We start from the raw sequence: 17,544 nt of genomic DNA, 5'->3' as shown, positions 1-17,544 counted from the left end.
AAGGACGGAGGCGGGTATGCTCGCTAGCGTTATCGCTGCGTGTGACGGGGCCTTAAGTCTTTGGGGCAAAAAGTAAAAAAAAAAAGGCAGATTATTTTATTATTTAATAATCTTACATAATTTAAATTGATATATACACTGCTATAATGTAGAGTTGGAACTAACAATAAGTCAGTAAATGAGCTAGCAATCAGTCAGTAAATAATAAATGCTCCTGGTTGGTGGACTGTTATCAGCCATCAAACAGATGGTAAGTAGCACTGATACCCAGAATCCCCTGCACAGTATTTTTTGCAGCAAGCTCTGAACTCTAGAAATTGCACATCAGCATAACTTAACAGGAAGAAAAATAAATCTCTAAACTTTAATATCTACATTCCTGAGTCCTAAATAGGCCCCTTTGGAAAACAATTTTATTGTTTCTCATTAAATTAGAATTGTGCTGAGGTGCATCTATCCCGTCTCCGATTATTATTAATGTACACAATGTGCGCATATTCAGCACTTTTACTCTTAAAACCAAAGAAGAGAAGAAAAAAAACTAACTCCTTGCTGATTTTTCCTCTGTTTTGGGGGCTTTTTTTCAGTGGAAGCGTTTATTGAAGTATTCCCTAATTAATGGCTGATAGATTTACCTCCTACTGAAGGTAAATCTACCTCCTATTTTCAACCTTCAACTTCTTTCTGTTCCAAGAACTGTTAGTTTTGTGATAGGTAAGGAAGGAAACTAAGTCCGAAGAACCAAACTTTGTCATTGATGTTTCCACAGCAGCACAGTGTATACAAAATAAAAATATACAGTGTGTCCACCCATATCCTGTCCACCGCCATTAACTTGAGAACGGCAGCAGCTATAGGCATAGAAGTGGTGTCTAGGTATAGTAAAGTAGCCATGCGCTGCGCAATGAAACCACCTATAGCGCCACCTGGTGGAAAACAACAAAGTTATCATTTTTATCTTGAAAACGGAATGAGATAGAGAAAAAAAGTGAATTAAAATATTGTAGGGAATCATCAATTCAATACGAATCGACACCTTGCATACAGAAATGTTATGATATGAAACTATGACCCCCTCAAAACATTGAATGCTGGTCACGCATATGGCACTCATTTAACTTTGATGTTCAAAGTGGCCACCGTCAGCTGCAATGCACATCTGGACAGCATACTGTATCTTGCTGCCCGATGTGCAATATGGTAGGTGACACGTTTACACAAGCATCTGTAATACGTCAACGTAGGTCCTGCAATGTTGGTGGAGGGCTCGCATACACCTGCTGTTTGATGTGACCTCACAGAAAGAAGTCCAATGGGGTCAGGTCAGCTGAGTGTGGAGGCCACTCCACGCAGCCACCATACCCAATGACTTGTAGGAAGGTCTCCATGAGCTTCACGTCCGCAGCCTTGTGAGTTTTACACGTTCTAATCATAGCATTTCTGTATGCAAGGTGTCGATTCGTATTGAATTGATGATGCCCTACAACTTTGTAATTCACTTTTTTTCTCTATCTCGTTCCATTTTCAAGATAAAAATGCTAACTCTGTTGTTTTCCACCAGGTGGCGCTATAGGTGGTTTCATTGTCTAGAGTATGGCTACTTTACTATACCTAGACATCACTTCTATTCCTATAGCTGCTGCCGATCTCAAGTTAATGGCGGTGGACAGGATATAGGTGGACACACTGTATGTGTAATTATGTTAGTGGTAATATTGCTGTATGAAATTTACGAGTTTCCAAGCAGGAAATATTGTATTTCCTGAAATTTTATACCCTTAAGGGCTCAGTTCCACTTGCACAGAGGTTCCGATGTTTTATCGAAGTGTACTCGTCCGTGCAACGCGCAAGTGGAACTGAGGCCTATAGGTGTTGTCCTGGCTTAAGGTTAAAGTCTGCAGTCATCTATGAGATTGCCGACTTTTGAATCCTCACAGCGAGCACACCGCACACTGTCAGGATTCTTCGGTGCTGGGAGAAGGTGGTCACATGAACTCAAGCGTGTGATTTGCACACTTCCAGCTACATTTTATCTAGACGTGCCAATTCACTCCTATTGAGCGAGGTCGTGCACATCACATATTTGTGTTCGCCGCCTATTTCTGGCACCAGAGAATTATTATAGCACACGATGCGAACACTGTGAGGATTCAAAGTCTGCAGTCACATAAAGTGACTGCAGCCTATAACCTCAAGAATGAACAACTCCTTTAATAAGGATTTTGTGTGGAACTTTACAATATGGAACAATTCCTATTAGGGTTCAGTCAGATGGCCGTATAACACAGACGATAATCTCATCACAATGCAGGGCCTGGCTGGTGGCTCTCCTCACTTGAGTGTGTCCACATGTATTTGTAGCGCCCTGGAAAACCAGGTAGTTGTACATGTAGGCCCCTGCATAACACCTATCCCACGAAGGGTTAAATCAGCCGACCTGAAACCCTAGTCACCCCCCTCAGGGAAGGACGGACACACCAGTGGGCGGGACCAGGCGGATAGGGAACGCCCACCTAGGGGTCTGGAGAACCCGGGGCGGGAAAAAGAGTCAGATTAGTTGAAGGTTAAGTTTAGAGTGGAGGTGCCAGCTGACAGGTGCCAAGATCGGAGCCCTGACACTTTGGCTAGGTAGCAGACGGTAGCCAGAGTCTGTAGGAGACGGGAAGACGTCTGCCGGAGATCCAAGGTGGACCGGGACAGGGTTGGAGCCCGCCAGTACCGACACCGGAGAACCGACCCGGAAACCGTGTGCACAGAGGGGGTACATGGACCCTGAAGCCAGGACTGGCACCGACGGCCTAGCTAATTAACCAATTGAGGGCAGGATTTTAGGTCCTGTCCCTACCTAAGTCCCGAAAAGTAGACAAGGGAGTAGGGACAAGTAGAGAGGGATAGGGCCACCGCCAGGGCCCGTAGATCCCAAGGGTCAGCGTCAGACGAGCACGGCTCCCAACCAAAGGACTGGGAGCGGACTCCCGTGTTTCACACCGGGAAGTCCAACCTACAACACACTGAGTGCAGAGGAGAGAGACTTTGACTACCAACCCGGGTGTGGGATCAGATACACCCATCTGCGGCAGCCGGCCACCATCACCTTGGTTTACCACAGGACTTGTGTGCTTTATTTGACCGTGAGTAACATCCCCGGCCTGGCCGGGTGCGCCGGCCCCTGCACTCACCATCCTCAACATAGAGACACTGGGCCTCGGGACATCCATCCCTGTCCATGGTGGGGTTAACATCCAGCTGCCAGCCCAACGTCCCCGGGAGCCCCGCAACGGCAGCGGTGGTGCTAAGTCTCAGCACACACCGTGGATGGCGTCACAGACATTTTACAACCAATCCCGTATAAATATGTCCCCTTGTCCGCGCGACCCCCGGGTCCGGAGAACTCCTCGAGCCATACCGTAGATCCGGATCCGAGCAGCACCGGCTGCTGGCACGGGGGTGGCACATATTTCTATGCAGCTCTCAAGCTTGGATCAGGATAGCCGCTGGTCAGTCCAAGTATTTTGATGCAATTTTCGCCTCTGTTTTACGGCCATGTGACTGCGCCATAATAGTCAGAAGCTTTCCTGGGCAATAACATAGCTCAGCTGTTGAATCAGATTTCCTTATGTGGCACCCTTGGGCTTCAGGCACCACAGGTTATTACACCACTTTTATAAGGTAATATGTATCCCGGGTCAAGAGGGGATTAACCTGCCGGTGCCTTCACAAAACACACACAAACACAGCAGGTGCTTACTCACTGAGGGATTGGACTAGGGCAGACAGGGGAGCCAGCCATGGGGTAGAAGTAGGAGCAACCATCACACTTGAGACAGAACCTTCCTGGGCACAGCTTGGAACAAGACCTAGCACTGACAACTGTAGTTAGTGTTTCCTCTCTCCTCATGGACCCGTGGCTTGGAGCAGGAGGCTCGGCCCGGGTTCCGAATAGCTACAGAGGGACACTTCACTAAAAACTTTCACGGGCACCGGCGGTGACCACCGACAGATCCGGGATTGGCTTGAGCCCATTATGGCAGAGAACAGCACCTCGGGCAGCACTTAAAAGGACTTGTGAGTAAAAACACTTGGAACCTCAGCCCCTGCCTCTGCCTTTCCTTTAACCGACGCCCAGCGCTGCGGTGCCAACGGGAACTACCACCAAACCCCCGTCATCCTCCCCGGGGTAATCCCGTTCCGCCTGTGGGGTGTGACACCATCCTGGCTGCACCGGACATCTGCCCCGGTGAGAGACCCTGCAGCGGCGGCCCCATCCCTGGCCCCATACCACAGGTGGCGTCATGATCCTAATAGACTTTCCTAAACCCCCAACTACTACCTCCATCCTACCTGCCACCCTCCAATCTTCCCTCCTCTATGCCTCGGGGCAACAGAACCAGGCCAGGCCAACCCTGTGACGAAGCAGAAATATCTGCACCCCTGGCCCAGCAACAAGTAGGTTAAAACACCTGCCCTGTGAGGCGCTACATTTACCGTAAGACTTCTTGTACTCTAATGTTGCTACTCACTCACTTGTCTCGGCTCCATGGCTGGTCTCTGCCTCTTTCACCTGTGGCCACTGCCCCTTGCTGAGCTCCCTGCCGTGTTTCACAAGGTGCCCTTCGTATATCAGTGACATCTTCACCCAAGGCTTTCTAAAGCGGGCTTTACACGCTGCGACATCGCTAATGCGGAGTCGTTGGGGTCACGGATTTTGTGACGCACATCCGGCCGCATTAGCGATGCCGTTGCGTGTGACACCGATAAGCGATTTTGCATCGTTGCAAAAACGTGCAAAATCGCTAGTCGGCGACATGGGGGTCCATTCTTAAAAATCGTTACTGCAGCAGTAACGAAGTTGTTCCTCGTTCCTGCGGCAGCACACATCGCTGCGTGTGACGCCGCAGGAATGAGGAAAGTCCCCTTACCTGCCTCCCGGCCGCTATGAGGAAGGAAGGAGGTGGGCGGGATGTTACGTCCCGCTCATCTCCGCCCCTCCATTGCTATTGGGCGGCGGTTCAGTGACGCTTCAGTGACGTCGCTGTGACGCCGCACGGGCCGCCCCCTTAGAAAGGAGGCGGTTCGCCCGTCACAGCGACGTCGCCGGACAGGTAAGTATGTGTGACGGCTGTTGTGCGGCACGGGCAGCGATTTGCCTGTGTCGTGCAACAGATGGGGGCGGGTACCCACACTAGCGATATCGGGACCGATATCGCAGTGTGTAAAGTAGCCTTTAGGCTACATGCGCATGCTGCAGTTTTTTTCTGCACATAAACTGCAATCAAAACTGCACCTTGTCACAGAGAGCCTGGAAAGGTCTTAAAAAATGCTTGTAATGTAGGTGCGTTTTTGGTGCGTTTTTGTATGCATTTTTGGTGCGTTGCCAAAGCAAAAAAGTGAAACACATGCAAAATGCATGTAAAACACACCAATTTGATAGCATGCGCTTTTCCTTGCATTTTTCATGCCCTCATTGATTTCAATGGGTGACAAATGTTGACAAAAAGCAACAAGAATGATCATGCTGCTTCTTTTTTGTCACAGACTTTTGTAAAAAAAAAAACGCTGACAAAAACTGCAAGGTGCACACAGCCAATCTGACTTCTCATAGACTTTGCTTGGAAGTCAAATGTCAAAGAAGTTCTGACAACAAAACTGTATCCAAAAAACGCGACAAAGACGCAAAAAAACGGAGCTTGTGCATGTAGCCTAAGGATGATTCTGACACACGTGTATGTCCTAGTGAAGGATGATACGGATGCCAGGCTGTGGAGGATCTGCACTCTTTCGCCAGAGAGGGTCAGTGTGTATGTATGCCTTCGGGCGGGAAGTGTAACACTTATTATTTTCTTCAAGTTGGTGTCCATCACCCCGCAGCTGGTCTCTGTTGTATGGCAAGAACAAGAAAAAGACGTACCTAAAAAATGGGATCACCACTTATGAAGTATTATTAAGAATCATCAATGTTTTATTGTCAATAGAACACACATAAAACACATAGTGAAAGTGAAAAAATACCGATAAACGAATACACACAGACAAATACGGACATCTAAAATCAATTAAAAGCACTAATGCACTTGAGAGATACTCACATTGAAAAATGTATATTCTTGGTCCAATGCCAATAGGCTGTAGTCAATATTGAACAAACCCTAAAATACCCCTATATTTGTGCCACAAGGAGAGGACTTTCCACAAAATAGAATAGCAGCTTATGCCGAGGATCCCACAGGTACTCAAATGAAATTAACTGGCTGGCCCATAGCAAAGTGAGCAGCAGAAAATAAATGAACAAGATCAAAAATTGTACAGTTCACAAATTCACACAGACCTGAGCAGGACACCCAGCAGGCATTTCAAACCGGTTTTAGATAATCAAGCAAGCGGGCTAAAGTAATAAAGAAAAGCCCAGAGAGCAACTAAGGAAAAACTCTCAGGATGACATACCAAAACCTCAAGGAGGGTGCAGCAAAAAATGCTAAAAAACCATCCGGGGCAGGGCAAGGAAGGGTGGTGGACCAGATATGGGTGGCCACCCATATCTGGTCCACCACCCTTGCTCACTTTGTCCGTATTTGTCTGTGTGTATTCGTTTATCGGTATTTTTTCACTTTCACTATGTGTTTTATGTGTGTTCTATTGACAATAAAACATTGATGATTCTTAATAATACTTCATAAGTGGTGATCCCATTTTTTAGGTACGTCTTTTTCTTGTTCTTGCCACGTAACGCAGTGTACCTAGGAGATCCCCGTGGGTGGTGCCATCCCACTGTCTGTCTTTGGTCTCTGTTGTAGACGCAGTAGACAAAAGCATGACACCAGAGTACTCTTGGCAAACCAAAACTTAAACAGTTTATTCTCACTCCTGTCAGTTCTGCGGTTAGTGTTTCGTTGGAGTACTCTTAGGCTAGTTTCACACTTGCGCTATTTTGACGCAAACGGAATCCGTCACTAATGTAGTACAGTTCATTTATTTACAGTGGAAGCGCGTTACTATGGCACGTGTGTGTGTCATGCAGTACCCGCTTGTGTCCAAACGATGTCGCGCTTCCACTGTAAATAAATGAACTGTACTACATTACTGACGGATTCTGTTTGCGTCAAATTAGCGCAAGTGTGAGTGGGCCCTTACTCAGTCTATCTCGGCTATCTTGGAGATAGTCCGCAAGTTTCAGGGCATCTGTGTCTCCATTCCCCCACTCTTTTTCTTACTGCTGTCCGCTTCTGGACCCTGATGGCTTTCTAGTCACATGACATCCCTGAGACCACTGGGGTGAGCCGCAGGCTCCGGACCTTTAAGAGGTTAACTCAGGGTTCCCTGACTGGCTACTGACATCATGCTACATCTTTACTCCTTGAACCTTCTACAGAACTGACTCACCTCTATTTGCAACCTGGAAGTGACTCCCTGCTCAACACTTGCTTGCTTCCAGTGAGCTGAACCTGACATTAACTGATTCTGTTATTAACAAAGCCGATCTTCATAACATTCCTATACTTTACATTTCTTCTTATTTAACATTCTCCATTCTACTATATCTGTTAAACCTATGGTCCTTCTTTAAAGCTTATTTGACTAATACACTTATCCACACATTGCTAACACATTTACAGCACATAACACATTAAACTTTACATTGTAGGGGACTAAACCACCCCTACACTATTATTGTCTAAGTTATATGTTAAGTTACCATGTATTGTGGAGTTTATTCCCATCCAGTTTCTTCAGCTGCAATCCTCCCTGCAAACTCCTGTAGATTGTAGAGCATGCATTTACTTCCTAACTTAAGCCTGCTTTACACACTTCAATAGATCTTTCAATCCGTCGTCGGGGTCAAGTTGTAAGTGACGCACATCCGGCATCGTTCGTGATGTATTTGCGTGTGAAACCTACATGCGATCGATATTGAACGAAAATACGGTGATCGCATACACGTCGTTTATTCCTCATACATTGGACGTTTTGTTGTATGAACCTAGTCAATTGTAACGTGTGACATCCCTCATACGATTTTGATGTCTGATGCTATGTGCGCAGGTGTGCGCTCTGCACCGCAGCTTAAAAAAGGTCTGCTTCAGAGCGCAGCTGAAAAGCTGCGTTCTGAAGCGCCTCACAATGTCTGTCATGCACTAATCTCTGTCAGTCCGTCACTATCTCTGTCCCTCTCTCTCTGTCCATGTCAGTCTATCCCTTTTATCCCCCCTCTCATACTCACCGATCCCCGATCCCCGGCGCTGCTCTGCACGGCGTTCACACTGCTCTGGCGGCTTTTACTGTTTTGAAAAAGCCGGCCGCCCATTAAACAATCTCGTATTCCCTGCTTACCCCGCCCACCGGCGCCTATGATTGGTTACAGTGAGACACGCCCCCCACGCTGAGTGACAGGTGTCACACTGCACCCAATCACAGCAGCCGGTGGGCGTGTCTATACTGTGTAGTGAAATAAATAATTAAATAATTAAAAAAAACGGCGTGCGGTCCCCCCCCAATTTTAAAACCAGCCAGATAAAGCCATACGGCTGAAGGCTGGTATTCTCAGGATGGGGAGCTCCACGTTATGGGGAGCCCCCCACCCTAACAATATCAGCCAACAGCCGCCCAGAATTGCCGCATACATTATATGCGACAGTTCTGGGACAGTACCCGGCTCTTCCCGATTTGCCCTGGTGCGTTGGCAAATCGGGGTAATAAGGAGTTATTGGCAGCCCATAGCTGCCAATAAGTCCTAGATTAATCATGTCAGGCGTCTATGAGACACCTTCCATGATTAATCTGTAAGTTACAGTAAATAAACACACACACCCGAAAAATCCTTTATTGGAAATAAAAAACACACACACATTCCCTGGTTCACCACTTTAATCGGCCCCAAAAAGCCCTCCATGTCCGGCGTACTCCAGGATGGTCCAGCGTCGCATCCAGCGTTGCTGCATGGAGGTGACCGGAGCTGCAGCAGACACAGCCGCTCCGGTCACCTCCACACAGCTAATGAAGACAGCCGTGCGATCAGCTGATCTGTCACTGAGGTTATCCGCTGTCACTGGATCCAGCGGTGGATGCAGCGGTGGCCGCGGGTAACCTCAGTGACAGATCAGCTGATCGCGCGGCTGTCTTCATTAGCTGCGTGGAGGTGACCGGAGCGGCTGTGTCTGCTGCAGCTCCGGTCACCTCCATGCAGCAGCGCTGGATGCGACGCTGGACCATCCTGGAGTACGCCGGACATGGAGGGCTTTTTGGGGCTGATTAAAGTGGTGAACCAGGGAATGTGTGTGTGTTTTTTATTTCCAATAAAGGATTTTTCGGGTGTGTGTGTTTATTTACTGTAACTTACAGATTAATCATGGAAGGTGTCTCATAGACGCCTGACATGATTAATCTAGGACTTATTGGCAGCTATGGGCTGCCAATAACTCCTTATTACCTCGGTTTGCCAACGCACCAGGGCAAATCGGGAAGAGCCGGGTACAGCCCCAGAACTGTCGCATATAATGTATGCGGCAATTCTGGGCGGCTGTTGGCTGATATTGTTAGGCTGGGGGGCTCCCCATAACGTGGAGCTCCCCATCCTGAGAATACCAGCCTTCAGCCGTATGGCTTTATCTGGCTGGTATTAAAATTGGGGGGGACCGCACGTCGTTTTTTTTAATTATTTAATTATTTATTTCAATGCACAGTATAGACACGCCCACCGGCTGCTGTGATTGGGTGCAGTGTGACACCTGTCACTCAGCGTGGGGGGCGTGTCTCACTGTAACCAATCATAGGCGCCGGTGGGCGGGGTAAGCAGGGAATACGAGATTGTTTAATGGGCGGCCGGCTTTTTCAAAACAGTAAAAGCCGCCAGAGCAGTGTGAATGCCGTGCAGCGCCGGGGATCGGTGAGTATATGAGAGAGGGGGATAGACTGACATGGACAGAGAGAGAGGGACAGAGATAGTGACGGACTGACAGAGATTAGTGAATGACAGACATTGTGAGGCGCTTCAGAACGCAGCTTTTCAGCTGCGCTCTGAAGCAGACCTTTTTTAAGCTGCGGTGCAGAGCGCACACCTGCGCACATAGCATCAGACAACAAAATCGTATCAGGGATGTCACACGTTACAATTCACTAGTTTCGTACAACAAAACGTCCAATGTATGAGGAATAAACGACGTGTATGCGATCACCGTATTTTCGTTCAATCTTGATCGCATGTAGGTTTCACACGCAAATACGTCACGAACGATGCCGGATGTGCGTCACTTACAACTTGACCCCGACGACGGATTGAAAGATCTATTGAAGTGTGTAAAGCAGGCTTTAGACCTGCTGATTGTCCCATCATCTGGAATAAGAATTACAATCTCCTCTCTAAAGACTGTTCATATTACTATTGCTACTGTACAGAATGTATCTTCTCTATTAGCAAATTTGCCTGTTCATCTCTACTGTCAGTGCTATCTATGGTTTGCTAATTAACCCTTCATCTGCTGATGGAATTTTGTTCTTACCGCTGGCCTAGTTCACATTAAAAAACCCTGACCAAACTCCTAGATTGTTTATACGTTTTATGTTCCTGGGCTTGTCTATTCCACTGACTATGTGTGGGATATCCTGTTCCCCCTTGTTGACCTATCGTCTAGGTCCTTCCTGCCTTCCTGATAAATGTGCCATTTGGAAAGTCTCTACTATGTCACAGCCCTTGGTCCGTGTGTTCACACTGACTGTCACAGTGGTCTCTATGCATATAGAGAGCTGTGACAGGTTCAGATTCTCATTCTGTTTGTAGACTCTTAATATTAATTTTTTTTTTCTTTTGGTGCTTGAAGAGTTAATGTCAGTTTTGTTGCCAGCAGCCTTCCAGCAGTCCATGTCAGGTGCAGCTGCTTAATTACCACGCCCCTCACCCTTTAAGTAGTGGCTATACCCAGCAACCATTGCTGTTGAAAGAATTTATTCTATTCTGGCCATCTTGGTGAAAGGAGCTGCTGAAGTACTGTCCTATGCCCATCCGTCTGCCGCCTTGGTGTCTGGTTGCAGCCATAGAGTTTGGTGTTTGTGTCCTCCCCCCATGTGCCTACCTTTCCCTTCTTGTTCTATTAGTGCAGCGGTGGGACTGGCGATCCTCACCTACCAGCTCACTAGCCAGGGTTATTACAGGTTCTCTCAGGGTTTCAGGTATTCTGTTCAGTAACAGATGCAAAACCTGTATAGGGACTGGCTAGGAGAGTATGGTACAACCGCACGTGAGTACAGGAGGTGTCTCATCTTCCCCTTCACTAGCACCAGGGCCCACCATTGTTAAAGTGTCCCAGTGTTCCCCTTTGATTGTGGTGATTTTTGTTGTGTATCAGATGATCTTAGGTCTGAACGCAAGTGTCACGTGGTGCATTGGAACTTCTCCTACTCCAAGCATGACACTGACCTGCGGTTTTCTCAGTCCATTTTAGCAGGTGAGCCCTAAAAAGTATATAACTGACTGAGTTTTACAATTCCAAATTAGAGCACATACAGCTTTCAGTAGATGAGCTCCGGGTCTCACAAAGGAAGAGAGGCCGGAACCGGAACATACAGGGGAATTTAAGGATCCCGATGTAGGAGGGGAAAAATAATCATAGAGAAGGAAGAAAAAGGGGGATATTATGTGAGTAGGGCATTAATCATTTAATAACCTAACATGGCACAGCAGTCAGGGGGCACCCAGGTGATAAACCTGGAGTGCCCGCATTGTCTGTAGCATTGATATCACATCGACAGCAGCGCACTTAATCACTGAGCTCATTACCTGCGCCTGAGTTGATGGCATGAGGCGATGAGCTGAGTGATTGGCTGTGACAATAAGGGAGTGTGATGCCCTAGACTAGTCAGGTCGTTACAGGGTTCTGCACAATCTTTCTCTCCCTGTGCAGGGCTCCAGCCCCCATGGTTCTGGGTCCCCATCTTGCAGTGCTGCCTCCACCAGCATTCACAAATCCTAGTTACACTTCACACCACACCTGTCAGGCACATCAGTGGGCTGCTTAGCTGGAATAGGGCCGCATACCTAGGGGTCAGGCAGGGAGGTGGAAGGTGACAAGTCAGTTCAATGGTAGCCCTCGAGCAGTGAGGAGCTCGAGGAAGCTGGGAGTTGGAGCTCCCAGGAGAAAGAATACTAGGTCGCAGACGGTGGTCTGGACTAGGAGGAGTCGGAGACCCGGTTGCGGGAGATTGGGACTGGGTGCTTGGCAAGTCTTGGAGGATAGCCAGCAGCCGCAGTTCAATAGCCGGGCTGGGACTGAAGGCACGACAGGGTACACGGACCCTAGGAGATGCTTCAAGCAACCCGGCAATTAACCTGCGGAGGACAGGGCCTATATGGACTGTTCCCACGAAGCTCAGAGATTGGGGGCACTAGTGCAATGAGGGGGATAGGGCTTTCCAAGAAAAGCAGCCCACTGAAATCCCAAGTGTGAGCTCCTGAGAGCAAGCTCCCCTTGCTACTCATAGCAGGGAGCGGGGCCCGGAAAGCTCCAAGCTGACGGGCTACAAAGGACACTCTAAAATACGGTGCCAGGAGGCAGGCCACAGACCACCAGGCAGTACTGCAGGGGACGGGACCCGAACGAGCTCCCCAAGAGGGCAGAGTCACCCAGAGACTTGGTTTACTACTTTGTCAGCTTCTGCTTTCTTGCACCCCTGTGAGTACCTGATTAACCCCTGCAACCAGCGAGTCTGCGCTCCCCCCCCCGCACCCCATACCACCATCCGTGGAGGGTAATGTCATCTAGCTTCCCCACTCCATCACCTCAGGTACTCCCAACAGCAGCGGGGGTACTCCCTTTTACCGCACCCCACGGGTGGCGTCACAAACTAACTATATATATTCTCCTGTAAATACCCCCCTTCTTCATTTGGGTGTGACCCTTAGCCTCCAGGTCCAGAGACCCTCGAGCCACGGGCAGTGACATCCGGTTTCGAGCGGTTCGACCGCTGCTGGGGTGGTACACGAGCGTGCTTGTGTACCGCCCCGTGGCCTCAGCTGCTGCCGCCGAGCCGCTCGGATCCGTGCTCGCGTTCTACGGGTGGTGGCTCGAGCCTCTCACGGACCCGGGGTTCACGTCGCTCTGCATGCTCTCATGTTGGTTGGTGTTACACACGGGGGATGCGGGAATTTGGTTTTGGGATGATTGTTCGTGACGCCACCCACGGGTTGTGGTGATGGTGGGCACCACCGCTGTGGTGAAGGTACGGGGACTCCCGGAAGCGGTGTAGTGGCGCAGCTAGGTGTTGACCCCTCCGTGGGTAGGGGATGTTGATCCCGGGGCCCGGTCGGGCTGTGGCAGGGGTGCAGAGCGCAGGGCTGCGATGCGGCGCGGTGCCGGATGGTACTGGTGTACTCACGATTAAACCACACAGAGTCACTGGTAAACCAAACAAAGGTCTGAATGGGGTCCGCAGCCGGCTGCAGCTTCCTAGTCGGGTTGGCAATGTCCGCCTTTCTCCTGCACCTATGTTTGTAGTGTGACAACTGTGCCTGAGCACTGGTAGTCCGCTCCCCGGCGTATATGTGTCGTAGGAGCCCCTTTTGCCCGCAGGCACTGGCCCTTGGATATCTGGCCTCTGGCGGTGGCTACTATCAGGACGGGTTGGGCTGTTGCCTTCAAACGGGACTTTGGTGGGAATGAACCCCTGAGGTCTACTCCAGACCGCAATCAGTTAATTCGACTATGGTGGTGGCATATAGCCTAGTTCGGGGTCTGAGTACCCTGCCTGGTGCTCCGGTATCCTGTTAGCTCCTCGGTTCAGTTCTGGCGGGCCACTACCCTGTCCCGGTTCCGCTGGTCGTATTCCCGGTCTCCTGCAGGTGGCCACTGCCGTCTGCTTGCCTGACTGTTTTAACCATCTGTCTGCACTGACTCACTGTCTGAACTCGACTGTTTGCTGTTTTCCTGCCTCAGGCCAGCACACTCCTCGGGGGGCGTGTCTTTCTGCCTGACTCCGCCCACCTGGTGTGCCTGTCTAACACTGAGGGAGGCAATCAGGTCTTTGTGGTTGACTGATGGTACCTTTCGAGTGTGGGGGTGTATGTGGTGAGCGTTGTGACCTGTGACCCCTGGGGTCCAGGGCGTCACACTTGGCACTTTCTATACTCTCTAGGATGCTCAAAACGCTCAGTACTCGATCGAGTATCGTGTGGGTACTCGATTTCCCAGCCAGCATATTTTCTCTCTCATTTTTCTGAGAGGGAGATCTTGTCCCATTGACTTCCATTATGCGCATTACTCGAGTCAAGCCCGTCTGAGCATCTGACCTGGTTGACTCGACTACCAAGCACTCCAGCATTTTAGTGCTCACTCAAAACCCAAATTAACCCTTTTATAAAATATTCTGACAGGCAATAAGGATCTCAGAAGGATTCCCTATTCTGGTTCTGGATTCTTGGATCACTAAAACAGAGCCATAGCGTTTCTCGAAGCACAGAACTTCACTTGTTCATAGATCGGAAATGACAGCCCGTCATTTGCCTATAATGTACTTATAACCCCAGATAATGTCCTAAGAAATCCTGAAGTCTCCCTGAACATGAGAAAGAACACTATGAATTCAACAAACACTTGACTATTACTTTTTGACTAATATGCGATGGAGGAAAAGTTTTATTTTACCAGAAAGGTGTTGAAGTGTTGTCCTTTGGGATCAGATGAGAGACGCACAGACCGACCGTAATACAGGATAACCTGACCTTAATTGTATTCTGGCTGCGAACCAATCAATGCGGCCTAACACTTAGCAATGTTTGAAGCGTAAATCTCTTATTGAGAAATGATTGATACCTTGGAAGCCACGGTATTGTCTGTAGCGAAGGTAGTTACAGAAATTGTGTTTTGTTTCCCTGGCTCCCCCATCATTTTAAGTCATTTTCCTCTAAGGCATGCCCTTTTGGCACAATAGCCAGCCCTAATCTCCTTCACCTACTGCTGGCTTCGTTTTAACGTGAGCTTGCTCGGGCCCTAGAACACAGAATATTTCTCCACCCGTAAAGGCTTTTAAGAACAACACAACTCCTGGCGCACGCATTATTTAGGCCTACTCCTTCCTGCAGTTTAGCAAATGGGCTGAGCCTGAGCGATTTACAGATGCAAGTGAATAAGAAAACTCCAGCGAGTGCTGTGATATCTTAGCTAAGACCATGTAATTTAACTCTGTGTGAAGAATTCTTATTAAATTATAACATGCTGCCTCTTATAGAGCTGACTGATTTATCGCTACACAAAAGACTCCAACAAAGCCGCTACCATATAATCAGGTGGGGAAAGCAAAACACAATGAAACAAACACAACAGCAATGCACTAAGATGGAGCGCCCGGGTGGTAATTCTACACGTTTATGTTAAGTAGCTGAGGAAAAAAAGAAGGTAAGACGCCGGCAGTCTCATTCAGTACTGGAGAAATAGAATTCAGTTAGTTTTTGACTTTTTTTTTCCGCTTTGCAAACATTTTTCGCTATTTGCATCCTCTAATAACCAGAGCCATTAAGGGCAACGAGTCCCTATTTTGATAAACTGGGTTTATTGGACGGTACTGAGCCTGGATGCTGCATGAGATCAGAAATGGGCACGCCTATCTCACAGCTTATACAAAGCTACAACTCCCAGCATGTAGATAGAAGAGGGCACCTATACAATAAGCGTACGTGGGCCCTTTGCAGTCAGTATATCTAATATAAGCAGTCCAATATTATAATAATTTGGTTTATCTGTCTGTGAAGAGGGAAGCCAACACTGGGCTGAGGGAGTTCCACACTCTTTCTGCAGGAAGAGCCTGTGCGTGGTCTGCCCTGGATGGGGGGGGGTGAAACACTTACTTCCGTCTTCAGGGGAGCGTCTATCTCGCCGTAGCTGATCACCGTCGCAGACGTGGCAGAGCAACACATCACACAGAAAGTCTCTTTACAACTCAATAACAAATGATTTATTTGTTTTTCAACCTTCATGACAGACATGGACAATATCATATGGTTCTGCTGCCGTTGTTTCTTGGGTACTTTGTCTTGCCTAGCCCGCTGCTTGGGACCTAGTCTTCCAGCTGCTGAGCCAAAGCCTCCACTTCTCCCCTGTTCTTCTCTACATGGATACCAGTGTCTGATTGCTGCCTTGGATGGCTTCTAACCTCTTGACTTCCCTAGGCCTGTGTGCCGAGGAACTCTCTACCGAACACGTCCATCTAGTCCCTTGACTCTTCCAAGTCTGTGCCGAGGTGAGCCGTAGGCTCCTGACACTTGGAGGATACCTCCGAATTCCCCAACCAAGGGCCATCCACACCAGAAACCCTACTGTATAACTGACTATCCTCTCACCTGTCTCTGCAGCCAACCACCCTGGCCATCTGTCACTCCTCCCACCTTTGCTCTCAGTACCAAGGAGACACCCAACACAACTGTACGTGATTAATATATATTATACAATCAACTTACTACAAAATATATGTTAGGCAGTAAAATACAGTATATAATAAAACACATTAAAACCTTGGTCGCCAGCTGGCGCTGATCGCTGCACTGCTCCAGCTCTGCTACATCATCAGCCTGTATTTTCCGGTAGCACCAACACTTAGACATTTACTTTAAAACACGACTATACTACAGTGCGTTCAGTATAACATTTTCAGCGCCCCATGGGGCAGGTGATTAACCTACTCGTCGCCGGGCCGTTGCAGGTCGGGTCAGTCGATGTCACGGGTGGGCTTGCCTGGTTCCATTGCCCCGAGGGGTGCAGTAAAAGGAAGGGAAAGCGGGGTGATTGGGAAAGTTTGTCACCACCTGTGGTACGCGGCAAGGGAGTAGCCACCGCTGCAGAATTCCTTGCCGGGGCAGGAGTTATGGCAGCCGGGACGGTGTCGCTCCCCACAGGCGGAGCAGGCACCGGGTGGTGGCGACGCCGGTAAGGATAAGCCGACACAGTCTCTGCTGGTTCAAGGTGTCTTTTACTCACTGAATTAAAGCTGCACCCAGGTGCCGTTCTCTGCCGTCGTGGGCTCTGGTCAATCCCAAGCAAGTGAGGGGCTACCACCGGTGTTTGAAAAGAAAGAGAGAGAGTGTCTTTTCCTTAGGATGTCCCCCATGGAAGTTAGGAACCCGTTCCCGCTCCAAGCCCCGGGCCCTGTGTAGATCCCACAGTTCCAAAGATGTCTTCTCAGAACTATGATCCCAACTTGTCTGGTCTGTGTGAGTACGTTGCACCTACTTCTACCTCCAATGGTGCCCGCCCCCCGGCAGTTGCCCTAGCGACTGGAAAGTTCCATGACTCTATATGGCCACCCCCTGTCTGCCCCAAGACAGCTCCCCAGTGGGAAACAACTGACTGTATATGAGATGAAATGTGGTGACACCGATGGTTAAGCCTCCTTCACCTGAGATGGATACCACACCTTAACTGAGGTGCATTACCCTGTGGCGACCAGAGCCTCAGGGGCGCCACATTCATCAGACATTATGTAAATGTAACGTATTGCAGGGTGGTAGTCGTGGGCGAGGTAATCGTCTGCCGCACCCTGGCAGACTACATGAAAATGGAGGTCCTGACTGAG

Source organism: Anomaloglossus baeobatrachus, chromosome 5 (assembly GCF_048569485.1).
Source record: "Anomaloglossus baeobatrachus isolate aAnoBae1 chromosome 5, aAnoBae1.hap1, whole genome shotgun sequence".
NCBI classification, from domain to species: Eukaryota; Metazoa; Chordata; class Amphibia; order Anura; family Aromobatidae; genus Anomaloglossus; species Anomaloglossus baeobatrachus.
This window is presented reverse-complemented; position numbering follows the sequence as displayed.